The sequence below is a fragment of the Vulpes vulpes genome, chromosome 6, assembly GCF_048418805.1.
Source record: "Vulpes vulpes isolate BD-2025 chromosome 6, VulVul3, whole genome shotgun sequence".
In the NCBI taxonomy this organism is placed as follows: domain Eukaryota; kingdom Metazoa; phylum Chordata; class Mammalia; order Carnivora; family Canidae; genus Vulpes; species Vulpes vulpes.
Window position 1 is genome coordinate 9,665,522 of NC_132785.1, and position 16,000 is coordinate 9,681,521.

Here is a 16,000-nt window from a genome sequence, read left to right on the forward strand (position 1 = left end):
TTTGAGAGTCATCTAAGTTGTATTTATCGATAGTTCATTCCATTTAATTGCTGAGTCTGAAGGCACTACTAGAATATTTCTCTCTTTCCCTCCCCCTCTTTTTGATATGTATTTGAGGAAATATGTGTTCCTCCTAGCACTATAATAAGCAGTTTAGGGGCAGCCTGGGTGGCTCAGTGGTGTAGCACCGCCTTTGGCCCAGGGTGTGATCCTGGAGTCCCAGGATCGAGTCCCACATCGGGCTCCCTGCGTGGAGCCTACTTCTCCCTCTGCCTGTGTCTCTGCCTGCCTCTCTCTCTCTCTCTCTCTTTCTCTCATGAATAATAAATAAAAAATCTTAAAAAAAATAAGCAGTTTAAGTGAATTTTTTGTGACACGGGGATTATCATTTCCCCTTTTATAGAAATGAAAACTTAGGCATAAGAGTTTAATAGCCCTGGGTCACACAACTAGTTAATAGTGGAGCTGAGACCCAAACCTGGGTCACCTAACTCTAAAGCCCATGCTTTTGGAGTACATGGGGAGTTCCTAAGGTCATTTTTTTCATTTCTCTGTTTTGACCAGCAATTTAAGAAGAATTGAAGTTCTTGTTTCTTTAACATATCCTAAAGTTCCTTCTTTTTTCATTTATATTTAGTTCTTTTTATTAAAAAGCAAAAATAATAGAATGCAATTTTTCTTTCATGTTGCTGGGTTACTCTTTAGGGCTAAGCATTCTGTGACTCAGTTCTAAACCACAAGTCAAGCCAAGTAAATCATCAGTCCACAAGCAATTATGAATTAACATTGAGTGCAACTGTTTATGAGAATTAAAGCCATAATATTAAGTTTTTTCTTAATCTCCTTATAAACAGGATCTTTAATTTGTATTTTAGATAAATAATAAATATTGTATAAAATAGACATAGTCTAAATAGTCTAAATCAGGCTGGTTTAAAATATGAGGTTTGCCTTCTATCATAGTCTTAAATTTTACTAATGACCAAAGTTTTTTCTTTCTTTCTTTCTTTTTTTTTTAAGAGCTTGGTAGTTTAGGGTATTTGAGATGAGTTTTTGAACTTGTGCTAAAACCCTATTTACTTAAATGTCCTCCTGTCATAGGCTAAAAAAGTTACCAGAAAATTAGTATAGGGTTTCTTGTGTTTTTAAAAATAGTTTATTAGTGAACTGAAATTAGTATAATTGGATTTTGGGGAAACTTACACAATTTCCAGTTATTCTGCATATCTGGTGATTTTATGTGTTACTTTCAATAAGCTAAAATTTTGATGAGGAGACTTCTTTCTGAAATATAGCCTTAGTGTGATTTTTGTTCTCTGTTCCTCAAACACTATTCAGAGAACTTGGGGAGGCTACAAAATCATAAAACATCAGAACTGAAATGAATCTTCAACATGATAAGATTTTTAGGTTCTTCCAATATTTGATAAAAAAGGAAATGGAGTCCTCAGCAGATGTGTGAAGTAATATGTCCACAGTCACCATTGGTCAAACCAGGTGCATGGTGTAGCTCCTGCCCTCAAACGGGTCGCCAGTTTATCAGTGTGGAGATGGACTTGTAGAAAATTAACTGCAATATAAAGTGGAATGTTCTTGGCAGTAGAAAAGGCACTGCTTTTCTTAAACAAGTCCCTCCCCCCTATATCTTTTCTTGACTCCTTCAGTATAGTTACTTTGTTTAGTTTCTCATCTTTCAGATGTTTTTGTCTTTTTTAACCTTACCATAAACATGAAAACTTCTTTCAAAACTCACAGTGATGTATGTTCATGTTGCTAAATTCATCTGCCATTGCTTTTTTGTTTTTTTGTTTTCCCTCAGACCTCATTTTATTTGATCTGCCCTCAGCATTTGGCACAATTGCTCAATCCCTTCTTTTGGAAACACTTTTACTCAAATTCCAGGATAATACCATATTTGTCTTGTTTTCCTGTGACATTTTTGAGTACTCGTTCTCAGCCTTCTCTGCTAGCTTTACCTCATCTCCCCCCACCTCTAAATATTGAGTGGTCCCAGGGGTCTGTCATTGTTAGTTTTCTACCTGTAGCTTTAATATCATATACACATTAATATTATATATATGTTAATGACTCTAATTTATATATCCAGCCCATACCCCTGCCCTGGGTTTTAGGACTATATCTGCAACTCCAGGACAATATATCCAATTTGACACCTCCACTCGGAGAGCTAATGAACATCTCAAATTAACTGAGTTCCTAGGGCTCTTTTGTGGCTTAGTTGGTTCAGCGTCTCACTCTTGATTTCTGCTGGGGTCATGATCTCAGGCTTGTGGGATGGATCTCAGAGTTGGGTTCCCTGCTCAGTGGAGCTCACTTGAGATTCTCCCTCTGTTCCTTCCTGCTAGCATGCACACACACACATTCTTTCTCTCAAATAAATAGATCTTTTTTTTCTTTTAATATTTTACTTATTCGACACAGAGCACAAGCAGTAGTGGCAGAGGCAAAGGGAAAAACAGGCTCTCTGCTCAGCCTGACATGGGGCTCGATCCCAGTATTCCAGGATCAAGACCTGAGCCAAAGGCAGACGCTTCACCGACTGAGCCACTCAGGCACCCCTAAATAAATAAACCTTAAAGCAAACAAAACAAAATCTGAACTCCTGATATTTCCACACCCCAGACTATCATCATCTTTACAGTCTCAGTTTGGGCAACCATAGTCTTGCACTTGCCAAAAAATGGAGTTTTGAAGCCTTTCTTCCTCTACCAACTACTTTCTGTTCATTCAGAAATCTTGTTGGATAGTCCTCAAAAACACATCCATAATTTGATCACATCTTCCTTCTATGCTGCCGCCTTTGTCTGAGTCATTATCATCTTCTTTGGGTTATTGCATTAACTTCTCCTCCTTCCGTCCTTGCCCCATTGCAGTCTTTTTTCAACACAGCAGTCAAAGCTTGTGACTCATATGATGAAAACTAAACAGTGAGGCTCCCTGGTAGCTTCTAGTATTCTTCTTCCTTACTCTTCTCCTTTCCCTACTTGATCCACATTGGCCTCCTTGCTTTCCTTGAACATTTCAGGCAAACTCCCTGTTAGAGTCTCTGTACAAACTTTCTCTGTCTAAAATGTTCTTCCTTAAGATAGGTCTGCATGACTAGAGGTCTTCACTCAAAAGTGACATGGCAAAAGTAAATCCTCCCTAGTTAGTCTGTCCAAAATGTCATACGTTTTGTCTTTGCTGTCTTGTGTTTTCCTTCTCTGTCCTTATCACTAGTATACTGTATATTTATATCTTTTATATATAATTATCATGCTCTGTATTTAGTTCATGTTTATCATTTTCCCTTGCTAGAATATAAGCACCACATGGGCAGGGATCATTTATCAACAGTGTATCTCCTGTATAGCAAGGAACTAGAACAGTGCCTGACACATAGTAGGTGCTCAGTAAATATTTGTTAAATGAATGGATACCTAGAAGTACCTCAGGTCAGTCATTACCTTGACATTGGGAAGTCCCTTCTCTCTGTAGATCTCCTTTCCCTATTTTTAGAATGAGTTTAGATTGGATCCATAGGTTTAGGCTTTCTGAAAACAACAAAGACTTAAACATATGTTGTATTGCAGTTCCTTGAAAATTTTTATGAGAATTCGGCTGATTAACAGAATAGTTTGAAAACCATGGTAGGTAGTCCAGATTTTTATTTTGTTTCTAGGGAAACAAAGTTTGTTTCTTTTTCAGACACAAGTGATAACTACATGAGTTCAGGTAGTTCTTTTACTAAGGGAGATTTCTCTGATAGAGTGAAAGGTGAATTGGAAGTAGGTAGTCAGTGGTAGGGAAAGGGACAGTTAAGATGTTGTCATGATACTATTTTTCTACAGCATGATGTAGTAGCAAAGGAGGACTTCAAGTTTCACTCTAAACTCAATATAAAAAATAGAAGGTTTCCTCTCCACAATATTTAGAGATTAAGATAACAAGTGTCCTCTTGAGTGGCTGCTGTGTGAAGACCACCACTAACTACTTTTTTTTTTTTTAAGATTTTATTTATTTATTTGAAAAAGACAGGGAATGAGCTGTGGAACGAGGGAGAGGGAGAAGCAGACTTCCCACTGAACAGGGAGCCTGATGTGGGGCTCCATCCCAGGATCCCAAAATCATGACCTGAGCCAAAGGCACCTGCTTAACCGACTGAGCCACCCAGACACCCCACCAACTCCATTAGATTCTAGGCTACAGAGCAGCAGAGCAGTGGTTCTCCTATGCCTGGGTGCTACCCATATTGTTGAATCTGTTCCTGGAGTAGGCGTAAAGCTCCTTTAGGTAATTCAGAGGTAGCTACATCTCTCACAATCCACTGAAGTAAAAGATACATTGTCTTTAATACTGATTTAAAATTTAACTGTAGATATAATATCATGTCTATATGAGATTTGAGATTGCAGTCAGCATATTACCTGGGAGCATCATAAAGAATATAATTGTACAATCAATTCTTGGTTATTTTTGACAATCAAGGAAAGACTAACACCTAAAATCATACCTACAATTGAACCTTGTAACACAGGTACATGAATTCTGCAATATCAAATCACAGGCCAGATCACATCTTTAAATAATATTTCAGAGTGTGGTAAAATCCTGATATGCTATAATTTTCCTTCAGTAAACTGTTTTAGAAAAGTTAATTGTTTGTGTCTCTCAGTTTCTGCTGTGTTCTGGGCCCTAAGTGAAAAGAATACATTAGTAAGCAAAACCATCCAAAGCCCTGGCCCCTTTTCACTTTGGTATGCCTCTTAAAACACATCGACACTTGTCCAGGAAGATATTACTTATAGATAGGTCCTAGTAATCTGTGCAGAAAGGAAGGAAGGAAGGAGGAAGGCCTTGGTTTAACCAAATTCTAGTGATAGGTAATAGAGAATTCACTATTGTCTGACAATTAAGCTCGTACTTGGAAATGCATGTTTTTCAGAACCTGGGATGATACTTTGAGAGGTGTTAACATCAATAAAATTGTTTGCAACTAAAATATTTATAACACTGAATCTCAGTCTTTTAAATTGTATTTTTATGTTTAAGTAGTAGATAATAGTGATTTTGGTCATTTATCATTTTAATGGTTTGATCTTTGCTTCTTCCATCTCCTGTAATAATAGCATGTTGGCTCCTGAATGATGGGACAGATTCAAAGCAATGCTTTTTTTTTTTAAGCCCAGCTTTCCTAGATACAAGCATTAGACTGTTCTATATGTTCTTAGGCACTAGAAGTTTTCAAATTTGAGTTAAAAGAGAAGCAGTCACAATAAAAGGGAAGAAGAGAGTCCTCGCTTACACAGTAAATTCTTTTCATAAGTTCTGTTTTAAAGAAAGAAATAAACAGTGTCTTAGCTTTAGTTGGCATTCATTTCACTCAATTGACCTAATCCTGCTCAGCTCAAATATAAATGCTGAAAATTCCTCCAGGCAGCCATGAGTACTTCATATTAAGGTATATCCTGACTTGGTATATTCCTGATTTTACAAATAAATGTATTTACAGTATGTATAGGTACATTATATACATCAACAAGCTGAAGATGCCACATTTTATTTATGTAACAGTTTAGAGATTGACGTAAACTACTCATCCTGAACCATCTGTTACTGTTTCTGTGCTTCTACTGTGAAGCATAATAATAGTTAATATATATAAAGTGCTAACTTAGTGCCCAGTATAATATTAGTAACTGTATTACACATGAACTAGATTTCCTTTTAAAGTCAGGTCTTTATTGAGATAAGTGTTTATATACAGTACAGTTTGTCCTATTTTGATGTATAGTTCTAGGTTTTTTGACAACATATATAGGTTATAGAACCAATGGCACAATCACTATTCAGAATATGCCCATCACCCCAAACAGGGACGTCCATCACCCCAAACAGTTTCCTTGTTCCCCTTTGTATTCAGTTTCCTCCCCTCATCCCTAAGCCCTGGGAACCACTGATAGGAATTCTTTTTATTTTGTCTTTTCCAGAATGTTCCAGTACAGATTTTGAGTCTGACTCCTTTCACTCCCTAATGCGGAGTGGTAGCTATATTTCAGAAGTTCATACCTTTGTATTGTTAATAACATTCCGTTGTATGGATATACCACAATGTGTTTAACCATTCTCCAGTTTATGAACATTGGGGTATCCAGTATTTGGTGATTCTGACTAAAACTGCCATAAATACTTGGGTAGAATTTTTTTTGTAGACCTATATTTTCATTTCTCTTGGGCATATATCTAGGATTCAGACTGTCAGATCGTCTAAGTATATGTTTAGTTTTACAAAAAAAAAAAAAATGTTTTCCAAATAGGCTGTACCATTTGCATTCTCACCAGCAGTGTATGAGATTTATAGTTGCTCTATATCCTCTCCAACACGTGGTATTGTCAGGTTTGTTTGTTTTTGTTATCCTAGTGGTATTGTGACTTTAATTTGCATTTTCCTGTTGAGTAAGGATGTTGAGATTTTTTTCTGTGTGTATTTGCCATCTGTATCTCTTTTTGGTGAAGTGTCTATTCAGATCGTTTGACTTTTAAAAAAACTAGTTTGTTTTCTTATTTTTGAGTTATGAAAGTTCTTTTTAAGCATAGTAGTACATACACTGGTTTTAATGCTCATAATACTCTTTTGAGGAGGGTGGGTACTATTAGCCTAAATCACAGATAAAAAAAGTTAGGCTGCAGGATTGTTAAATATAGCCCAGGAACACACAGCTAACAGGTTGTAGAGCCGGGATTTACACCCAAGCAGATTGGCTCTAGAACCTCTGCTGAACTGCTTGCCAACCTTTTTTTTTTTTTTTTTTTTTGATGGAAATTGATTTCTTGGGGCTGTGACTACAACTAGGATCCAATTTCTGTGGGTGGTAAAACAATGCTTATAGGGACACCCCTGAGCAAAGGGGAACTTTCTTGTAATAGCAACTCTGGAATCATCTCCCTAGGAACAGCTAAGATATTTGTTGCTGTTGAAAGAGGGTGACTATTTTCAATTTATGTCTCTTACTTCACTTCTACATACTGGTGGTCAAAAGTACTTCTCTTAAGTTATTTTCCAAATATCTGCCATTATCAGGTAATTGAGGTACTTTATATAAATGGATTTTCTCAATAGCAGAAGCTTCTCCTTTTATGTATCCATACTTCCTAAAAGATTTGACATACTTATTCACTTTGTATTTCAAAGACCTTTATCATAGTAATGCTGACTTCAAGGCATTTACTGTTTGGCAATATATGTAGGGAGCATGTAGAACTTTTTGACCTTATAAGATAGCTCCAGGTCCCAGGACTTTTAAAGTTATATTTATTTAGAGTTTTACAAGTTGTTTTCTTTTTTAGTCTTCTCGTATCTACTCTCTCATTTGTTCATTCTGACATCATCCTTTCACTATTCCCTCTTTCATTCACTCTTATAACTTCTATTTCTAATTAGCTAAAAGATAATTAAATTATTGGGCTTACATGAATATGGTCTAAAATAAATGTCAGCACTGGGAAACGACTTGGGAATTTTCCAGTGAACATCTCCTGTGACTGCTCAGAGGACCTTCTTGTTTGGGATCCAAGCAGTCATTCTAAATAAATGAGCTCTAAAGTAAGCTAACTGAATATGACGTTTGACAGTAGAAAAAGTGATGTGTTTTTCTTTTTAGCATAATTTTTTATTAATAATTTGTTAAACCATGGGGATTATCTTAGTGAAAAGGTAAATCAAACAGTGTTCAGCAGAATGGAATAAATAGGCACTTAATGGGCAGAAAGTCGGTTCACAATCATTACGTTTTGTAGCCGTTTGTAAAGTTCCCCGTCTGAGTCAGTGACAGCTTGTCCTCTCAGCTGTGCCTCTAGTAAGGCAGAGTAATTACTTCCAAGTAATTAATTAAAGGGAGAAAACCTTGCCAAATCCTATTTACTTTTTGTAAAATATTAAGATGAAGGCTAGCTAGTGAGTAGCACTTTATCATGTAAAGCACTTCTGAAAGCGCTTAATGCTTTCAAGCCATTTTGACCAATTTAAGCCCTTACTTAGAATAAATTAATTAATATTCACCCAGGGGACAGGGTTTAAGTAGTTGTACTAACATTTCAGCTGCTTGGGCACCTTGTCGGGTGTATGAGGACTTGGAGAGCAAAACTTCACTGTCCGTGTCTTTCGTTGGCAGCCTTAGGATCACCATGTATGGTGCAGCAGGGTGCCTGGCCCATGGTAGGCTTTTATTTGTGGATAATTTTGTTTGAAAGTTAAAGAAAACTGTGGCTGTCACTTCTAAGTAGTAGAATCATGAACCATGATTGCATTGGTAATTTGTTTAAAATAGAGCTTTATCAAGCTTGCAGTTTAAAATCATTTTGCTGTATTATACTTTGGTTCCTTACTAACTCTGGATTTGTTTAAATTTTACAAATCAGATTAATTCATACTTATTTTTCCACTGAACTTTGAATTAGAAAATTAGGAAGTAGATTTTATGTTTAGTGAACTTGTAAATCTCATCTGATACTGTAGTTTGCTAGCTTTTCTAGATTACATTTTCCAGCAATATACCCCTTTCATGTAAGGGTTAATGAGTAGCCTGGTTAGACTCACAAGTCCATTGTTAAATTAAAAGCCAGAAAATTTGCTGTCTCTCTTCCATTCCCTCCCACACTGTTTTTCTTTTCATAGTTTTACTTACTTGATATATTAAGATAATTTTTAAAGTTGAGATTTTATTTTTTTAAAACAACATACGGTGTTAATTTTGTTTCCTTGTAGATCCTGATTCCTATTTTTCTGTTGTTAATTTTAAATTATGGTAATTAGCATGAGCAGAATAATGGTTTAATCAAGGTAGATCTTGCTCCTTGGCTCTATGCCCCTCCTTTTTCTATACCTCTCCTCTTTTTTTTTTTTTTTTTACCTGTGGATTTGCATGTTTGACCCAGCAGGATAATTGGGTCCACAGCAACATGGGCGTGCCTCCCTTAGAAACACTTAGTTTCATGTATGACTCATAGGCTGAAGCACAGACACCACTTCCCCAATCTACAGGAGCCATTTTAACAGCATAAAACTTGCCGGATTGCTTTTTATTTTCAAGCCCAAAGGACAAAAAGAGAACGAGAATATTTGAAGGTAACTTGTTAGGATTTTGTGTGTTTGCTTCTGGCTATTTCCTGAGCTGATAAACGGAGGGTGGTTCTTACCTGTCGCAGAACATGGCTGAATGTGTTCTTTAACTCTGAAAAAATGTGTGTAGTCAGTCACATGCCTGATTGCGCTTAGCTGCTAGGGGGGAAACAAAGCATTCAAATTCTGGAAAGTTTTAGATCTTCCTGGAAAAGCATTTTTTAATGTTTTGTATGATTTTTTTTTTCTTTCTTTCCCTGTGTGACTTGAGAATAAAGGAGATTTTTCTTTCTTTCTTTTTCATACCACAAAACAAACTTCGGTCAAATTTTCGTTTTAAAAAAATCGAATTGTACTTGTGGGGATAGCCAGAAAGCTACAGTTAAGCAAACCGAACTATTCGTGTGTGATACGGGCATTAAGAAAAAAATTTCAGAGACACAAGTTTTGTTTTGGCATTTTGGCTAAAGGGACGTTTGGGGATAACTCATTCATAGGTGTTACTCATTGACTGTTCTGTCCTTTTTTTTTTTCTTAAGTTAATGAAATTATACTAAACATTAATTTTTGAAAACGAGATAGAAGTTTAAGGAAAATGGGCAGTCATTTAGGTAACAAGTTAAAGTGGTTATTAAAGCACAAGAAACACTAGAACAGTTCATCTATTAGAAAAATAATAATAAAGTTGTATAATTCACACTGGAAACTTACTGTGAGGAGCAACCTTAGATGCATGACTAGCTTCTGAAGGAACATGAAGTATTTCAATTTGTGTATAAAGAAAAAGTAAAAGAGTACTGGCCTTCCTCCTGTATCACTGTTCTTAAAATTTGCTTGTTTTAAAGGAAAAAAAAAAGTACCTTTTGTGTAAAAGAAAATATTGCGGAGTCTCTTCCTGGAATATTTATCATTGTTGAAATGATGAAGTTCTTTCTGGCCAGCGTATATTCTGGTGTGCCTTGAAATTCTAGGTCCTCTGAGAAGCTGGGTGCAGTAGTATTTTACTTCTGAAAGCTATTTATGAAATTAAAATTTGAATGCAAGTAAAATTTGAACATGCAGTGATTATGAATAAAATTTTTGGAAACCAAAAAGTCATGTATTATTGACTATATAATATTTTGCTGTTTTTTAAGGGAATTTGCTGTTGCTAATTTTCTGAGTGTTTTTTAGGGAAGGATATAGAGGCAGTTATTACTTCTGACTCTGGGAAAGGATTATTCTATGAACAGGTCTCACTTCTATAGTTTTGCAGGAAAGGCATAGCAGACATTTTACTAGTTCAGCTCTGAGCCGCCTGCTCTCATCTTTGTCTCTGCATCTTGCTGGTTTAGTCAGCCTTTGAGTAAGTAGAGGCTGTGTTTACTTCTCCTCTGGCCTGTGTGAAAAATCTAATGAAACCTTTTTTCTTTTTTTCTCTTTAAGTTTTCAATAGCTGGTGACCCATAAGAGAAAAATCTAGGGGCATACAAATAAATAAGATTTTATTTATTAAAGAGAAGTAGGATAATTTAGTTTCTTAAAAATTAAGGGGATGATCTAGTTTAAGTCAAATAGGTACTGGTCATATATTTCAGGCTCTTACCTATGTGACAGAGACTGAAGTGGGACTTCAAAGGAGAAGGGAAGGGTGGAAAAAAAGCATGGAAGCAAGGGAAGGCCAGAGAAACTTACTCAGTAGTCTTCCCACTCCTTTTCCTTTCATAAGGTGGAATATAAACTTAGATCGAGTCATCAGAATTTAACTGAGAATTACCCATTTAAAAAACTTGAGCACTGAAAAAGATGGAGGTCGTCCAGCTGCCTCACTCGTTTGGACGTATGGACGAAGACACTATAGTGGCCCGAAGAGGTCTTGTGACTCCCTCAAGGTCGCTCAGTGCTTAGTGGCAGGGCTTCCAGCCGGGAGCTGCTCCTGCTAGTCCACACTAACAAGTGATGCTTTGTTTGAAATAGGCTCTGTTTCTTTAAGAATAAATAAAACCTTAATTAAGTTGCTTGGTAGTAAGATGCAACCAAATGAATTAACCAGTGATTCTGAAAATGTGTTCAAACTAGTTTCCTTTATTCATCAGAGAGGAGATGTTGCATTTGTTTCATTTCCACCACTGCTTGTTTTCATTATTGGAACATTTTCATAGTTTATGACGTTGCTGGTTTAAGACGGGTCTAGGGGAGTTGGAAATATAAGGAGTTGGGAATTTGCTTTGACCTTGTAGATACAAAGACAGATTCATTTCTGCTTTTTATCTCCTGTCCTTCTAGGAAGACAAATACTGTTTAATATGATACCTTGTTCTATTAAAGTGTTTGTGTGTGTTAAACTTTGCATATGAGTTTACAAAATCTAGAAGTTTCTGAACTCTATACTCCATCTTGAACTGAAACTTTCCAGAATTAGTAATCTTATTCCATTTGTTTGTGGTATCTTCTCTTTCCTCCTTTGAGAGTTTACTATACATACTAGGCACTTTTGAATCTTCTGAGCATGCAAAATCTTTGTTAACTTTTTGATGTATTTTATTGGAGTGGCCAAAATTTACTTCAGATCTGCCTTTAAGTCTGAAACTTGGTTTTTTAAAAGTACTTTGCTTGTAACTGTTGAATCTCTTACATCTCCAAATCCCCTAACCCAGTTCAATATCAGACCTCCCACAATGTGGTCATCATTATCCTAAGCAAATGACAGCACAGAAACAGCTAGAAAACACAGGCTCTCTCCTCATAAACCTAGATTCTTACTGGGAAAACGGGGCAGGATAGCATGGGGGTGAAATAAGAATGGAACCAAACCAATGAGAAATTATATTCAGATTCAGACTATTTGCCTAGAGGTGAAACATGACCGAAACTTAAAATAGGGAAGACTGTGGATCTTGGGAAATTATTAGTATTGAAGAAAGAATATCATTTGCTTAGGGTTAAGAGGAGTGTCTTCACCAATAAGAATGTAAGCTCTTTGAGATCAGAGAGGTTTTGTTGTATTTTTCTGTCTCGTTGAAACTTTGACAAAAATACTGAGCACATATGAACAGACAGTTATGATTTGCTGCATCAAACCCTTGGCTACTCAGTTGGGCAAGTTCTGCTAAAGTTAGGGGTAGCAAGTCTTTCTTTCTTTTTTTTTTTTTTTAATATTTTATTTATTTATTCATGAGAGACACAGAGTGGGGGGTGGGGCAGGGACATAGGCAGAGGGAGAAGCAGGCTCCATGCAGGGAGCACGATGTGGGACTTGATCCCAGGATCAAGGCAGACGCTCAACCACTAAGTCACCCAGGCATCCTGGGGTGGCAAGTCTTTAAAAGGCATGGGGCCCTTAGCTTCCTCTGTCTGGTATCTGCACATCATAACCATTCAAAGAAAAAATGAATACTTGCCTGGTAGTATATTTTAAAGCAGTAATTTTCAACCCTTGGTGTAATGGAGAATCACCTGGCTTCCACCCCAAGATTCTGATTCATTAGGCACAGGGTTTGGGTTATCAGTCAGCATTTTTAATAATTACCCTAGGTGATTGTGGTGCAAGTGCTTGTAGGCCACACTTTAAGAAAAAGAGTATAGGTTTAAGAAGAGCAATCAGTCAGTTACTTAGCAGTTTAATGTTTGGACTTTTAAGCAACCAGGGATATTTTAAAGCCTGCAGCCTCTGGTAAGTAAAGAAAGTGACTGGAGTAGTTTATTATCAATATTAGAACTTACTTTCTCTACCTACCCCAGTTATTCTTTTCTTTAATACACTTTTTGCTGCTCTGTGTCTTTCAACTTTGTGGCTCTCCTTTTTTCTGCTTCTCTAACTCTGCTTTTTTTCCCTCTCACTCCCAGACCCACCACTCTATTTACCACAGTAAATAATTAAGCTAATTATTTTTTTCCCAAGTGAAATTAGCCTCTTCCTTATCTCAGTGAGCCATCACTTTCCCAATGTTAGTTTCTTTAGTACTAGCTGGTACTTCATTCCTTTCTTTCTTCATTCCTTTATCCTTGGGGTTCTAGGCAAGACATCCCTTTCCTGATTTAAGGTAGCATTTATAGCCTTTGAAAATCCTCTCCTGGGAAACACACCATTATTACTTGCAATTGTTTTGAACCTGGAAAGGAGGCATTTTTTTTGTTTTGTTTTGTTTTAAAATTTTTAAAAGATTTTATTTATTCATGAAAGAGAGAGAGAGAGGCGCAGAGACAACAGGCAGAGGGAGAAGCAGGCTCCATGCAGGGAGCCTGATGTGGGACTCAATCCTGGGACTCCAGGATCAGGCCCTGGGCCGAAGGCAGATATTAAACCACTGAGCCACCCAGGGATCCCCTGTTTTAATTTTTTTTTTAAGATTTTATTTATTTGAGAGAGAGTAAGTGAAAGGGAGAGAAGGCACAGGGGGAGGGACAAAGGAAGAGGGAGAAGCAGACTGACTCCTCGCTGAGCCGGGAGCCCAGTGGGAATGTAGGCTCCATTGGGGGACTCTGGAATCATGACCTGAGCCAAAGGCAGATGCTTAACCAACTGAGCCACCCAGGTGCCCCTGTTTTGTTTTGTTTTTAAATACCATGTGATGCTTGGATATGATTTTTGAGGTTTCTTTGGACTTTAACTCCACTGATTGCATATTTGTAGGCTTTACCTCGTATTACATCCCATCTAATGGAACACAAGTGTTCACAGACTTTTGCAGGGGTGAGAAGAACAGTCCCATCAGTTGAATGGTCTGAAAATAATTATTGCTTCCATCATTTAGTCGGAATATTTTGTTCCTCTGCTTAGGAGCTGCTTCATATAGATGGTAGAAATTGAATTAGTAATATCACTGAGTCAGCTGAAGTGATTAGGGCAGTTTTCGACTATTGGAGCAATCTTTTTCCCATTAGTATGAGAGCCTACTAAAAAAGTTTTTTGTGTCACCTCTATCTTGTGTCTTGTCAGATGGTGTATGTATACTAGAGTAAAAGTAGCTCTTGATCTGTGCTACAACTGTTGAGGTATTTCACCGTTTATGAGAAAATAACCCATGTGCTACTTGTTTTATTGACAGAGAGGAAAAAATTATGCACCTGAGCTTTGGTTGTACAAATTTCTATGCAAAAGCATTTTGATTTCTTCTCTGCCAGTTATAAATATATGAATTAGAAAACTTTTCCTAAACTTTTCACGTTCATTCTCTTACTCCTGTAGAAATTCAGAACTTCTCTTTCATTTGCCCTGTAATTGCTGAGTAGTAGGTGTCAGCTCTCTTTTGTCTCCATATTTTACAGCCTGAGATTAACAGCTGGTATTAAAAAAATAATAATAAAAAGGCAACTGTAAGCAATATGAATGCCTTCTAGAGTTTGGAGACTTATTTAAGAATTTTTATATTAAAAAGGTAACAAAGTTATATATGCACATTATGTTTAAAATCTGAAAGACTAGAAGAATGAAAAGCAGCCTCCCTCCTTTCCCCTCACCTGCTGTCCAGAGGCAACTATTTCTTAGAGAAGTTTTTTGGGTTTTGTTGGTGGTGTTTTTAAAATTTGTTTTCTTGGCTCTATCCTTGTCTAATCTTTTGCCCTATATCGTAAAAGTTCTCCAAGGTAGCCAGAGCTAGTATGACTTATTAAAAAGTCAAGTGAAGTTCATTATCCGTGTGATGGATGCCTGTTTATATAGTGGTTCATGTGTGTGCAGAGTTGTATGGTGTAATTAAAAAAATCTAAATGAAGGAAAATTGGTTATTTTTTATGTTTTAGAAAACAGTCCTATGAACAATAGAACTAAAACTATATATATGAGGTGTTGAACTAATAACTGTTTACATGCATCTTTTTTTATATCAAAATACTAAATGGAAGCTTAGTAATGTAATGGGGTCAATTCATTCTCTCTCTCTCTCTCTCTCTCTCTCTCTTTTTTTTGTTTTAAAGCTGAAATGTGCATGTAGGAGAATATATAAAACATATACAGCTTAAATATGATTACAGAGTGTTTACCTATTACACAGCAACCTAGGTTAAGAAGTAGGCTCATTATGTTAGAAGTCCCCCTGTTTGTTTCTCCTTAAAAATAATTACTATCCAACTTTTGTGATAACCTTTTCCTTAAATTTATACCCCTTTCAACTTGATGTAAATGGAATCAGCACCATGTATATTCTGTAGTGACTTGTTTCATTCAACCCTCTGAGATTTGCCTTAATTAATTTTAATTGTTGTATTGTATTCCATTGTCTGTCTAGACCAGAATGTATTTACTCTCTCTTGTTGATGACATTAGATTGTTTCCACTCTGGGCACATTCTTGCACATGGTTCATGGAACATATGTGCAAGAGTTCTCTGAGGCGGCAGTATCATCACACTGAGGTATGAGAGTTGTTTACCAAGAGCGTGGACAGAATGGATAGTTTAAGATAATTTAGAGTTCTTCATTATCTTTCCTGGGAATAGATGACTGCCATTGATGCCGTCTTACCCATTCAGCATCTTACTATGGTGTATTGTCCTAGGGGGTTAAATTCTTAAGGACCCTAAACAGATGGGCAATTGATGCACTTCAGAGTAAGTTGCAGATATCAAAATATTTGACCATTAGGGCAGCCCAGGTGGCTCAGCGGTTTAGCACTGCCTCCAGCCCAGGGCGTGATCCTAGAGACCTGGGATTGAGTCCCATGTCGGGCTCCCTTCATGGAGCCTGATTTTCCCTCTGCCTGTGCCTCTGCCTTTCTCTCTCTCTCTCTCTCTCTCTCTCTCTCTGTGTCTCTTGTAAATAAAAAATAAAATCTTAAAAAAAAATTTTGACCGTTAGTTTACCATGCCTGTCATTTATTAACTAGAGTTATTTCAAACAATTTTGGATTAAATTTTTAACAGAATAAATACAATATAGTTCCAGTTATGTACATAAAACAATATG

The 16,000-nt window shown here is 36.7% G+C and overlaps 1 protein-coding gene across 5 annotated transcripts in view; it reads left to right on the forward strand.

Moving 5' to 3' along the window:
• Positions 1-16,000, forward strand: part of ELF1 (E74 like ETS transcription factor 1) — a 104,989-nt gene that overhangs the window by 18,133 nt on the left and 70,856 nt on the right. Inside the window, exon 1 of one of the 5 annotated variants that reach the window (XM_026009622.2) lies at positions 8,980-9,124. The exons of 3 other annotated variants lie outside the window; for them this stretch is intronic. The gene's annotated coding sequence lies outside the window, so the exon portion shown is untranslated. Of the gene's footprint in view, positions 1-8,979; positions 9,125-16,000 lie in introns of those variants that run through there. One more of the 5 variants, XM_026009623.2, reaches the window with a different exon arrangement.